Source organism: Zerene cesonia, chromosome 8, assembly GCF_012273895.1.
Source record: "Zerene cesonia ecotype Mississippi chromosome 8, Zerene_cesonia_1.1, whole genome shotgun sequence".
Taxonomy (NCBI): domain Eukaryota; kingdom Metazoa; phylum Arthropoda; class Insecta; order Lepidoptera; family Pieridae; genus Zerene; species Zerene cesonia.
The window spans coordinates 3136261-3147936 of record NC_052109.1 but is presented as its reverse complement, the minus strand read 5'-3'; the positions used below and the strand labels follow the sequence as shown (position 1 = coordinate 3147936).

At 32.6% G+C, this 11676-nt stretch overlaps 1 protein-coding gene across 2 annotated transcripts in view; it reads right to left on the bottom strand.

Annotated features, from left to right (window-relative positions):
- LOC119828589 (hemicentin-1-like) overlaps positions 1–10047 on the bottom strand; it is a 62704-nt gene extending 52657 nt beyond the window's left edge. For both annotated transcript variants that reach the window (XM_038350797.1, XM_038350798.1), the window contains exon 1: positions 9844–10047. The gene's annotated coding sequence lies outside the window, so the exon portion shown is untranslated. The remainder of the gene's footprint in view (positions 1–9843) is intronic.
- Between the last annotated feature and the right edge of the window lie 1629 nt (positions 10048–11676).

Below are 11676 nucleotides of genomic sequence, written 5' to 3'. Positions count from 1 at the left end.
GTGGGGGCTTCTGCAGCTTGTTTTCACGTAGTACTCGCTCGACATGCTGCAGTTCCCCGCTGAGGTGGGCAGCATCACCAATAATTAATATAATGAATAAATCGCGTTTAAAATCCGTTGAAAAGTTTTTAATTTCTAAATGTATAATACTCGCGTGAAACCAAACACAAGAAAATACTAAGTATTTGTTTTACATGATAATCTCAATAAAAGCAAAACGGAGCGGGCTAGTTACCGACAACAACGCAATTTCTCATCCGCTGTCAATTAAACTTTATTGCTATCTCCTCAATTTGAACGCATTGTGAGCTTGACGCATGTATCGCTGGCTGATTAAAGGTATTAAGACCATGGATGATGGATGTTTCTAAGTATCTTTTATACGGCTTACACGTCAAGATATCATCGGGATTGAAACGTATATACACGTAATTATTGTTTGTAATGCGAATGCAAATGAGACATGCCGAGTAAATAATTTATCTGTAGGCTTAATATTTAGCAATTGTTTATTTATTGTTGTTGATTGAATGTTTTGTAATATATTGGAATCAATTTTGATTAAATTGTATTTAATTGTTTTTACTATTTGCATTTATTTATAACATGCTAATATGTAGTAATGTTGGTGAAAATAATGGAAATAATACGAAGAAAAAAATATTAACAATGCTCAATCTAAGAAAGCAGTAGATAAGGATTTTACCTTCTAATATCCGAGGTATAACTTCCTCGAAGCTGTTAACAAAAAGATTTCTTCAATGGATGGATTTCTTATAGATAGCACGCTGCCAAGACCACCGCTCCACTTCCAAACTTTACAAAAACCTATCTGTAGGTGAGTACTTATCTTCAAACAATTATTTCATTCTTGTAGAATACTGTATAAGTAATGGCTTTATACGTCTATTTCTAGAGAAATACACGTATAAAGCCATTAGACCGACGCAATATATCATTATTTGACATAATAAAATTGCTGCGTACGTGTGAGCATCGCCGTAACAATAAAAGTGGGTTTGAAAAACATGCTCCATACCTACATCAATTATTGTGTGACGAAATAGTTCCCTGCAAATAAAAAAAATTACGTTGGCGCTGATTTTTTGTTTGTATTTAGAATAAAATTCGAATTCGTTAGGAATTCGTACATTCTTTTGTAGTCTATGTTGTAAGCACAGATAATAAAATAATCTGAAAAGTAAAAAGATCTGATAAGAAAATAATGGAAAGCTGTTTTTATTAAGATAAAGTCCTAAGGAACGAGCTTTACACTATACATTACTGGCTGAAGTCTCGCCGTATTGTAGGACATTGACTTAGGTTAATTGCAAAAACATATAAATCTGCTCTTGTGATTCAATGAATTTAATTAAAGAAATGTCAATTACATCTTTGTATCATAAAAAATATGTTTTTAACATAAATTCATGTTTGCCATAACTGTTACACTACAACACAAAAGTGTAAATAGATATAAATAAATTATATATGGAACACTGGAGTCGGTTTCATAAAACTTTAATATTATCTTTATTATTTTTGTCAAAAATTGGAAAGAGAAAACGTTAGCGCGGGAAAATTGGATAGGAGCATTTTAAACGTTTTTAGGAAGCTTCTATGTAAATGAAAATATTGCTTCACTGAATATTCAATATCCCTCTTTCCTACTGGCTTCAGATTATATTTCCAGCATAAAAATATATCGGATTGAATAGAAAAATAATCTAGAGCTCTATGTAAATCCAAACCTACATTGCTACCTTGGATGAATCTTATTCCCAGAAAGCCCGGGCTTTGAAAGTGGATAATTTATTTGAGCTAGTTTGCTGATACTAACGATTCTTGTTATTGTATGCGTTTTCAATACATGATAATAAATATAAAGAATCTCGAACACGGATATACTTTGCATCAGCTAGGAGTACTTCCTAGAAGTCCTTTATTTAAATTATTTTTTTATTATGTCACAGGGCTGTGGTAAACCTATAGCAGCAAGTTCATTTGTTACATTCCTATTGGCGGCGTTAGCGGAGCACGTCTTAGTCCATCTCACCGCACTAGACGTTGGATTAGATCCTCTGTCCATTGCCCGGCAAGCCTGCGGAAACTGTGGTGCTGCCATGTCTTTATTGGGAAATATATTTGTGTGCCACATAGGTCTGTTTATACCTACAATAGGCTGAGTAACAGAGATATGCAAGTGATCGGGAATCGGGATCGGGAACGGAAAGAGAGTTATTCTAGGTAACTATTCATCCAATTTGCACATATAGGCAACCAGAATTGTTTGACAGGGTATTTCTTATCTTTAAATAATTAAGAATTTCAATTGTTTTGTAAGAATCCAGAGCAACGACGTCATCTGAAAAAGTATCATAATTTTATTCACGTACTCCTGTAAAACTAATTTCAATAACTTTAACTTCTTTTAAGTCACTTAACAACTGCATTGAACTTTATTTCTTAGCTATTCAAAGGCGATTCTTAAGAATTCTCATTCCTTGGATAAATGTTTGAGTTGGAGTTGACCCCTAGCAATTTTTGTAGTATTAATCATGTGTTTTCGTGTTATACGTGAGGCGCTTTACGATACGTTGCGAGACTTTTCTGAAAACGTTGAATCTCCGTGGTGATTTTGTTGATTAATTCTTTAGATGAAGTATCATGAAGTAATCATAAGAACAAGTCTTATTTCTTGCGGAATATCTTGTCTTTGACATATAAATATAAATGAAAAAAAAACAAGATTTGTAGAGGCGTAAGGTAAGGTCTGCCATGGACCTTATGCCTCTCCAAATGTTCATAGGCGGTGGTAGCGCTAACCATCAGGTGTCCCACCAGCTCCATTGCCAACAATGACATAAAAAAAAGTTTGGTGATCGAGTATAGGTATGTAACTCAGAAAAGTTCTCTCGGGTAAAAATGACAAAAACGTTCAAATAAACAAGCAATATGGATAGCTACTCTAAAACCTTACCCAACCTATACAACACCTACACAGGATACAACCGCCAATGTAACTATTTGGTTGATTCGAAACTGTTTGCCGAACAGAAAACAAAGTTGAACCTAACTTGTAGCGAAGTATCTACCCCTGTGCGATAAGGTTATGGGTTATATAATATCTGAGAAGCCCTGAAATAGCGCACAATATATTTATTATGCAATTCGCATTAAAATATTTCAGCATAAACGGGGCGTTGAAATTACCAAGCAAGATATTACGGATTCCTTACCAGCTTAAATCGGAGTTTTACGAAAATATTTTAGGATGTAGCAAGCGATTGCTGTAAATAGCAAGAGCTCGTCGGGAAATGCCACGAAACTTATTCCACGTGTTCATAGATTACCTTGCGTGAGCTAAATTTAATTTTATTTATTTTAATTGTACGATGTCAGCGTTGTAGCTAAAGTTAAGCGAAGGGATGATGCAATTTTTGCAATTTTTGGGGTGTTAATAAGAGGTGTGTGTTTTATTTTTCTTATCTGTATATTTGTTGCTCATGTATGTAAGTGAACTTTGAAACAATTATACTTCTGTCTCGCCTTTTATGAGTTGGAAAGAGTTTTTTCGTATTATATATTTGTTTAATTAAAATAATCATTGAGTTAAAAACATATAAAAATTTAAGTGTAAGTTGTGTTTTTATATAAAAATAAACGCTGTTTACTTTATACATATATGTATACACGGTACATTTATGTAAAACGTTTTCTGTGCATTTCGTCTAATCTCTGAAATATCTGAACACATTTTGATGGGACTTTCACAAGCCAATAGCTGATAGAATAAGGAATAATTTAGCCTACTTTTTATTCCAACATTCTCACGGCATCATTTGGATATAAAACTATATCCAGATGAATAATTATAGGACACAGCTAGTACAATAATAAATCTACTTTGTTATATAAAATAGATACAGAGTTAATGTCATTAACCGTATTTAATAATCAAATTCCGCTATTACCAATGTTTCAAATACGCCTATTATAGCTTATACATAATGGATCGATTCGTAGTATAAGCAATTATAATATCAGGCGGATATTGTGCATGGCACAATGTTCTAACCCTGAATGAAACATAATGGATATTCCAAGTATATGCAAAAATAGATTTTCTGATAGAGGATTAAATGTTACAATAGTAGTCACCTGGATAATAAAGGCAAACTTCATCATTTACGGGTATGAAAGGTATTTCTTTCTTCATTTGAGCTTTCATTTCGATTCATTTGTAAAATGTAGAAACGAATATGTCGACATATTCGTTTCTACATTTTACGAATTACTAGTAGGAATAAGGGTGCTTTTTGTTGAATATTTATTAGTGTTTAATTAATTTATATTATACTTGTTTCTTTTCTTTCACAATGATTAAAAAAATAAATAAAAACGATCATCGATCGATTAGATTATATAATTATGCTCGTAATTAAGAATGTCGTGTGTGCTAAAATTAAAATACATGAATATAAAATTGCAATAATTACTATTGAAAATGTTACTTGTGATAACTTAAACTACACAGTAACTGAGAACTTAAAGTTGTGTTAGTAACTTAGAATTTTAAAAAATAACATTTCTTAATTTTATCGTATCATATATCATAAACATTAATTATGAAAATAAAAATTCATTGCTACTCATTTATTTATGAAATTCTTATGAGGTATGTTATAATACCTATGTTGTTTTTATTTTCTCTTTCGTGAATTAAGCTCAGATGAGTTTGATTGAACGACATCTGTCAAGCGCTGTCAATGTCAAATATCAATATAATACAAAATGAGTATTCCATTATTATTTTTCTGCAACATTTAAGCAAAAAATAATTATTTATGTATATTTATCGTATCTTAATGGATATATGTTCTTAGTAATATTATTAACATCGTATTCTACGTTAGAAGTTTATTGATTATAATAGTAAATTAAGATATGGAATATATTTTATCAGAATCTCGTAAATGTTGTGACGTATTAAATTGAAACTATAGTTTGCTACATTTTATAAATATATGCGGGAATACGTTTAAACATATAAGTATAACAAAAAAATATGTTAAATTCTCACTTCGATAGCAAAATTTAACGTGATGACATAAGAATTCTACTAACACCGATCTCTTACTTAGAGGGTGTCGCAGTTGCGTGACAATTGGGTATTGACCCAATTTTAAAGTGGGACTTAAGTATCTAAAACATATCGATGGTAAGTATTTTCCACGTATTACGATGCTTTTCTTAAGGAAAATTATTTATTAGGAAATAATAGTGTTATTTTTTTTTATTTACCTAGCAATCGATGTAAGTAAGAAATAAATTTTGGTGGTATGGCGGGCTGGCAAAAAATATTTCTTGTATACATAATGAGAAGAAATGGGCCTTACAACGCAGTAAATATTTTTGTGGTTAATACTTAATATATCAACTTGTGGACTTAAAAATGCGATCTACCGTATAATATAATCTAGTTAATTTGAATTCCGATGGTATAGTTTCGAATAAAAATAAGCGAACTTATTTTCCTACTCAAATAAGTTTTTGACGCACATATTCATGAATTATATAAGGCACATTCATATGGATATCCCGTAGTCTCCAGTTGTTATACCATCCGCTTGCAAACAATGCAAATGGTAAAAGTTTCCAAACTTCTGAATACGTGGTAAGAAATAGCGTGTGTGCGAAACGGTGATGGAATGAATAGAATTTATTTTTATCGCTAATAGCACGATATAGAAATACAACCGCTTCACACGAATAATATTATAGTATATTCATAATAAACTATAGCAAATACACGAATAAAACTTGATAGACTGCAATACATAAATTTTGTATTCGACAATTTAGTGCCTAGGTGTATAAAATTCGAGCATAAATTTGAATAAAATGTTGCTAAGAGTTGCCGTAGTTGAGTAGATTGCCAATATCTTAGATAACATAAAAGTATGGAAATCTATGATACTGCGAAAGAGATTCAAAAAATTATATAACAGAGAGTGACACAATCATATTAGTATAATCATTTTTTGTCAAGAGGTGGAATACGAAGAATAAAAACAAGTAACTTCATTATGCTAGTTGGTATATAATCACATATATCTAGTTTTTTACAAAGAGGAAGCAACTGTGTTTTTGTATGTTTGTAATGTTTTCACACAAAAACGAATAAACTGTCTACTATACATTTAAACTAGACCTGCAACTTCAATTAATATCATAGGCTATAATGTATTTAGTATGGGGGAAAAGGCAAACCACTAGTACTTACACAAATATACAGTTGAAATCTGGAACTACTGAACCTATTACAAAAATATCTACCCTTGGATACGTACGTGATCCCGAGTGCTATGTATGTAATATATATATATATCTACCTTTTTTATGTAATAGTGGGCAACTGAGCTGGTGGTTCGCCTGATGGTAAGCGATCACCACCGCGTATAACCATTCGTAGAGGCTCAGACCTCTGCGAATACACTGCCCGCTTATAAGGAGTAAATGGTAAGGAAAGGATTGATGACTGGAAAGAAGGAATTGACTGGGAAGGGTGAGGTAAAGGAAATTGGATTGCTAGTAAAATTACCTATTTCATTTGTAACGTTTATTCTATGAAACTGCGGCCAACGATTTATTCATAACGCGTTACACGAGACAGCTCCGTGAAATCTAAATTATTCCAGCTAGTTAGCCCACTAATTATACCTAACCTAACAGACTATTGTTACGCTATACCTGCATTTTAACAATGACATATCAATTAGAAATTAATGACTTTACAACTGTTTTAAATTTAATTTTTAGTTTTATAGCATTGAAATGCTTTATAAATGAGAAATTTTGAAAGAATAGAAAAAATTTGATCACGAGGATCCTGCCTCGTGATCAAATTTTTTCTATTCTTTCAAAATTTCTCATTTATAAAGCATTTCAATGCTATAAAACTAAAAATTAAATTTAACAAAAGCCGCGTTCCATCGATACAATATTGTAATCATTGAAATAATGTTTCGTATTGGTTGTGATGGTTCTTAATCATCTCAATAGATGGCGTGGGGTGCCCCTTAGGCACATGAAACCGAAGGAATAGAAGAAATTTGATTACTGTGGCAGGATCACGGGTGGCCGAGAGGCTAGGCGTTGCTACGGTTAGGCAAGATACGCAGGTTCGTATCCTGCCTCGTGATCAAATTTTTTCTATTCTTTCAAAATTTCTCAACTGTTTTAAAGTATAATTTATTCATTGTTTTTCCCGATGAGTAGATAGATATCTTTAAAGCGAACGTGGCCATTGGCAAACTGATGTTATACCAGCGTACTAATCTATAATTTTTTATTTGAAATCTGGTGTTTCCCATGTGGCCAGATTTTGGTCTAGTTCTGGCAGTTTGAAGACGGTTAAGTTTTTTGTCAAAAAATGTTATTTCCCTATTTAATAAGTTCGACATATAATTTTTACTAGGAACTTCATTCATTTATCGTCAGCCCATATTGTTTGTTTCCATCATTCCTATCAGAATTCAAGCTGTAATACACCACGCTGGCCAAGGGCGGGTTGGCAGATGTCACATGTCGTCGAATTTTTGATTCTCAGACATGCTGGTTTTCTCACGATGTTTTCCTTCACCGTTTCGAGCACAGAGTACCTACGCTTAATACAAGCTCGTACCAAATCGACAATAGAAGTCTCTGATTATCCGTACAAAACGTGACACTGGCCGATATCGTCCTCGGTGGAATTGGGAGTTGCCATTTAAGAAAAGGAAGAAGAAGATTGTTAGTTAGGTTATCCTACTTATATTCGCTTCCGAAACCATCACTATAACTATTTGGTTACCCTTTATATAAGTAATAATGAATGCTAAATTAATGTGATGGAAATATTAACGATCGTGTAAAAAATCGCGCTAATATTATGAATGTGAAAGTTTGTTTGGATGTTTGTCCATCAATCGCGCTGATTCTGATGAAATTTAGTATACAGACAGGATGAGCTGACTTGGGTGATAGGATACTTTTTATACGGATTAAATGTTCCCTTGGGGTGAAACATGAATACACAATCACTGTATCAATTGTAAATGTCCTATTTTCAAAGGGCAAAGCCGCGGGCTGAAGCTAGTTAATTTCATAATAAAAACACCTGAACTTACGTGAGTTCAATCGTGACGCTACAAACTGATTTAAGAACACATCTCAGACGAGCATAATTAGATTATAGGCTATATTATTTGTTATTAAATATGTTGTAAAATGGATGTGAGGAAATAATAAAATGTAGAAAGAAGATACATAGGTTAATATTATGCTTATATTGCACATACCAATAACAATTTTATTAATAAAACGGCAATACTATAAAAAACCTGAACTATCGTGAAACCGGTTCCATTTCCCATCTTGTTTTATAACATTTTATAGGTATAATGTATAGAGTAAACATTTGTTTCTTAACCATGTACAGTAGAAATAAACTTATTGTTTATTTGACTTTAAAATTATTACAAAAAAGATATATTGCAAAAACAAGAAATATCCACCTTCCTCATATCCTTCCTACGTGTGTAATAATTAAGGTTAGAATGTTCCCTATAGAAAAATTGCGTGTTTTTGATGTATTTTCGAAAAAAAAGCTTTTAAATCAAGTTTATGAACCTGATCACCAGAAAGGCCAAAGGCGTTCAAGGAGAACCTAAGGACAGAGATAAATCCTTACCCGAACATTCGGACTGAACGATATTCGTTTGTTGCCCACACAATATTTTTCTTATTTATATATAGACGCTCGTCCCGGCTTCGCCCGGCTATCCACATTCCAGTATTATCCCAAGGGAGCATTTTATCGGGATAAAAAATCCTTTCACCCAATTCAGCTCACACCCTGTCTGTATACCAAATTTCATCAAAATCTGTTCAGTAGTTGCAGCGTGATTGACGGGCAAACATACAAAGAAACAAACTTTGACATCTTGTCTCTTTATTATTTACTAGCGGTCCGCCCCGGCTTTGCCCGTGGTACATATATATATACGTGGTACATAGCCTATAGCCTTCCTCAATAAATGGGCTATCTAACACTGAAATAATTTTTCAAATCGGACTGGTAGTTCCTGATATTAGTGGGTTCAAACAAACAAATTCTTCAGCTTTATAATATTAGTATAGATTGCTTAACAGCCGCCACATGGATATATACATCATCTCTGAAATTTTAACTCCGTTATCACGGTTTATAAGACAGCATGAGGGCAGACGGACGGACAGACAGATATACAGACAGACAAACGGACAGCGATGTATTAGTAATAGGGTACATTCAGTTACCCGTTGGACACGGAACTCTAAAATGAAGACTCCTCTTATTTAATCGGCGGTAACAACAAAGTGATTCCGAACCCTTTAATGATGCTCAGTCATTTCCAAACTTGTTATTAATTCATCAGCTGTCTCTAATTGTGCGTTTAAATAAACATCATCGCTTCTTGCGTTAGACACATCTAATCTATTAATATTAAAAACAAACCACAAAATTTATATTACTGTTATTAAAATCCAATTTATTTGGGTTATATATAACATTATTGTTAATGTTTCTCTCAAGATTAAAAAAACGAAAGCCCACGCGTTAAGCGAGTTAGAATCAAACTTAATTGTCTTACTTGCTCTTATACCGAGTATATGCGTAACTATATTGTCACCGATCCTTGATAAGTGTACAAAGTTTGAAGTTGCTGAAATTCTAGTCTAAACTTTTCGGTTACATACAAACATATAGTTGAAGCTAGAATATCTAATCAAAAGCGTGTTAAAAATGGTTGTACTCACTCAAAATCCGAAAAAAAAGATATCCACGAAAAATCCACTGGATAACTCAAAAACCGTACAAACAACGATAAAGTACACCACTATCACACGCGCAACAATAAAAAATATACATCAGTTAATTAAAAATTTTCATGCCGAAAGTTTGTTACGATGTCGCGTTCTAGCGCCCGCGTGAACACGTGCGCACCGAACGAAGCAAATTTTTGGACTGATCCGCCCTGAGTAAGCTAGCTGCAGCCAGTTCAACCGTAGGTTGAGCACATACGAGATTATCTTGAGACTCTTGGTACACTTCACAATATCTTCCAATGCGTATACCGAGAGAGTATAATATAAAATACATCGTTATACTGTTGAAGATAGTATGCTACGTTAGGGAATGCGAATAAGGCAATATTTTTCCTTTAAACAAAATTTGTATACATTCAAATAACTTGTTGACTTAAGCCAACAAAGTGATGTCATTATAAAACAGCAATTTCGTTAATTACAACCGAATAGCCGGAACAAATTCTGTTAACGTTGATTGCTATAAATAAAGTTTAAAGGTGTTGGTGAAGGGCGTAACTAAATAAAACAGTGTCGTAAATGACCGCATAATCTTTTTGGTGGCAAAATCCTCATCGCTGTCAAGGCCAGCAGTTTTAAGCACCTCAAGTAGTTATAATTGTGTATAAAAAGAATTAAGAAGTAAAGATAAATTAATATTGTATGTAGGTTAGTGGCGAAGATTATCGATTTTATTAAATGCTGGATTGATGCATTCCTTTTGGGTTACATATGCTATTTCGTTGAAAAATCCTGTAGTTAATAAAATTAAATCTTAGTGAGAAAATCGTATGGAAATATATATATGAGTTTGCGTTACTGTGGTGAATATTTGTGTTCTACGAATAGTGGTTTAATGATGTGTATTAAGTTGGAGTTTGAGCATATTTTAATCTATTCATATATTCCTATACAACGTAATATAGATTTTTAACTGTTACCAAGATTTATTGTTCTTATAAAAGTTTTTGAAAATTTTCAGCAGACTTTTACATTATATATAACACTGTTTTCACTGTGTTTAAGTTTTTCAAGTTATACTTCGGCCGTTCAGAGAATGCGTTCCTGACACCTATCAGTTAGTCACGACTAGTGATGGGCACAACATAACACTGAGTTCGTTACCGTTCCTCCAAAATGAACCGCCGCATTATTTTAAGACTATTTTCGTTTTAAATTGGCGGAATCATTTAAAATTTATATTTTCGTTATTTAAGTGGAAACCAAAAAAAAGTAATTCATATAATAAAATTGAATGAATAATTGAATGTGTGTACAGAATATTAATCAGACTCCGATTCGCTTGAGGAGGTGGAGTCTTCATCATCATCTTCGCCTACATGTATAATTATAAGATTATCAATAATAATTATATTTTTATATTTCATAAAAGTTATTTTATAGTCCATTATTTTCAAATTCTTAAAAAGAAAAACAAAACGTATTATTTTATATTATAAGTATAACTGTATAAGAACAGATAACGATACTTGCCTGTTATTTTTAGCACAGCACTACAAATATGAAGCGCTGACATAACCTTGTAATAGCGCAGTATAGATTTAGAAAAATATTGTTTACCAAGTTATTTGACACTCAGTTTGGCACAAAATTATAACATTCATTGATTATTGATATAATATTTTTTTTAATGCACATCAATTGTTAAAACGGTAAACAACCAGCAAAAATATTTTTATTTTAACTGCAACGCCATTACAAAGTTACGTCGTCAGTTCATTCGCGATGTGTCAGGAACGCATTCTCTGAACGGCCGAAGTATAA